Source organism: Sardina pilchardus, chromosome 8 (genome assembly GCF_963854185.1).
Source record: "Sardina pilchardus chromosome 8, fSarPil1.1, whole genome shotgun sequence".
NCBI classification, from domain to species: domain Eukaryota; kingdom Metazoa; phylum Chordata; class Actinopteri; order Clupeiformes; family Clupeidae; genus Sardina; species Sardina pilchardus.
The window spans coordinates 28,600,427-28,602,926 of record NC_085001.1 but is presented as its reverse complement, the minus strand read 5'-3'; the positions used below and the strand labels follow the sequence as shown (position 1 = coordinate 28,602,926).

The 2,500-nt window shown below is 41.7% G+C and overlaps 1 protein-coding gene across 1 annotated transcript in view; it reads left to right on the top strand.

Annotated features, from left to right (window-relative positions):
• Positions 1-2,500, top strand: part of LOC134089167 (citron Rho-interacting kinase) — a 79,388-nt gene that overhangs the window by 19,913 nt on the left and 56,975 nt on the right. Inside the window, exon 2 of the mRNA XM_062543516.1 lies at positions 261-370. The gene's annotated coding sequence lies outside the window, so the exon portion shown is untranslated. The remainder of the gene's footprint in view (positions 1-260; positions 371-2,500) is intronic.

Below are 2,500 nucleotides of genomic sequence, written 5' to 3'. Positions count from 1 at the left end.
GATGGGAGTGTGTGTGTGTGTGTGTGTGTGTGTGTGCATTGAGGAAGAGTAGGATGCCAGGTTCATGATAGAATAATGTAATCTCTGAATCATCAGTTTGACTCACGCCCAAGCTGGTGGATATTTTAGGACCAAGTAGCAGGAGCAGCTTTTTGAACCACCAACAGTGAGGAGAAGAGAGACGAGGTACCAGATTCCATTGCTCTTCCACCGCAGGCTCAAACACTGATTTATGGGGTGGTGTTCATTTTTATTTCCAGGTAAAGCACGGCAGGCTTCAACTCTTCTTCCTCGTCAAAATACCCACTGGCTGACTGAGAGAGAGCAGCCGACAGACACAGCACCTTTCCGAGTGACGACGCAACCCGAGGTACACACTCACTCACCTGTGACCATGGAGACTGGAGGCTGTCCGTTCACTGCTGCTACTCAAATAGTTTTAGTTTTAAACACGTTCACTGCTGCTACTCAAATCACTGAATATAGTTTTAGTCTTAACATGTTCACTGCTGTTGCTCAAATCACCGAATATAGTTTTCGTTTTAAACACGTTCACTACTGCTACTCAAATCACAAAATACAGTTTTCGTTTTAACACGTTCACTGTTATTCAAATCACTAAATAAAGTTTTAGCCCATCCATTACCAGTGGTGAACTGTTAATCCCGTTTTGACCAATGCTTCACCAAAAGAGATTAAAAAAAGACAGTTCAGGTTCTTTTCTCCCTTTTATAATTTTCAAATCAGTATGATTCACATGGCAGTCAAGGTAGGATTTTGTTCATGTGCACACAACCAAGTACAAACACATATTTAATCATTAGATATCATATTCATATTCATAAATGTAGAAATCCAAGCATTAGATCATTGAACTTTCATAATTTCAAATTTTCGCTAATTCAGATGTTGTTAATTAGACAGCCCTGGTACTGAGAGGTCCCACTGCAGACTATAATTATGGCAGCAGAATAGGTTATCAAAAGCAACTCGACCTCACATGGGAAATTGCTGTGTTGTAAACCCTTAATTATTACATTAAATTATCATACATTTTCTGGGCTACTACAGTGCTTGTATAGGCTAGCCTAACACAAGTACCCACTGCCAGGATAGCCCCTCCTCAAGGGTAGCCTGCAGGCTTCACATCTGCATGGAATGGAACCAGGGGCGGAGTGGGACACTAAAATCCACCGGGAATATTCTGACCACACCGGCCCCCTACCCGCCGCCAGCCCACTGCCGGCCCAACCCACCCATGCCTTGAGCACGACCACCTTCCGTATATTATAAACACAAACAAAATGTTGGCTAAATGTAATATAGTCAATCTATGAAGGTCCAGGTCCAGACTTCATGTTTCAGTTTTACGGGCATTTGAATGCAAAACATGCAATACACCATTGTTACACTAAATTTCTTGGTTGGGAACTGTATGTCCACATATACTGTAATGTTCACATTCAAAAGCATCTTACATCTCTACCTTGCCCTCTCCTTGGGCCTGCTCCTCTCACTGCTCCTGCACCTCTCACTGCTTCACTGCTCCTGCACCTCCTACTGCGCCTTTCACTGCTCTTCTCCCTGGGCCCATTGTTCTTACTCTTCCTCATCCAAACATTACAGTATTTGTCTTTTTATGTTTCTGTTTCCAAAAACATCACCTCCTCCTTCTACTGTGTATGTAAATGTAAAAAGTAACCCCTGCCACTGAGTCTAAGACAAACTGGAATCAGCTGTGGTTGGCCCAATTTACCCAACATCATCTGTGTGCCAGTTATTCAATTGTTTGTTTATTATCAGCTGAGATATATTGTTTTTGAACTGATACCATTGCAGAAGCAGAGGTTACTAAGGTTTGGAATTGTTTTAATTATTGTGGGATGTCATGTGTTAACATCTGTAAAATAATAGAAAAACGATCCATCATTTTGTTGAGAGGTATAACTTGTTTGTTAAGAAAATGTAAGCATTGTGGAAATGTGTTCACTGCCTGCATATTGTGCGAAAACGACATGAAATGTGTGAATGGTAGCCTATGGCCACAATGTGTTTAGAGTTTTGAAAACGTGACAACTGTTTGGACAAACGCTATGTTAGTCACTGAAAAAAACTGTAAGCCATTGATTCGTTTGAAATGTAGGCTACATGAGTTAACTAGCTTGTGATATTTTCCGTCTAGCAAGTAGCCTAACGTAGTTCAGCTTTGCGTCAATGTTTTTCATTCTGTCAAATTTACCTGTACTCGTAATGGCTGTGGACTAGGCTACGGATAGCCTAAATCTGTTTTGAGCATTTAGATGCATGCTCCTCCAGCAGTCGCTTCTTCTTAATTCTGCCTTTTTCAGCCCCCTCTTTCTCTTTCCTCTTCTTGCCTTCCATATTAATCAAGCAAACACCTGCTAATCCGTTCACTACCAAAACGCTACTTTCACGAAGACAGGCTAAAGGGTCATGCCATTAGAGGAGGGGCCGCTCATCTATCCCCCTACATTTCTGT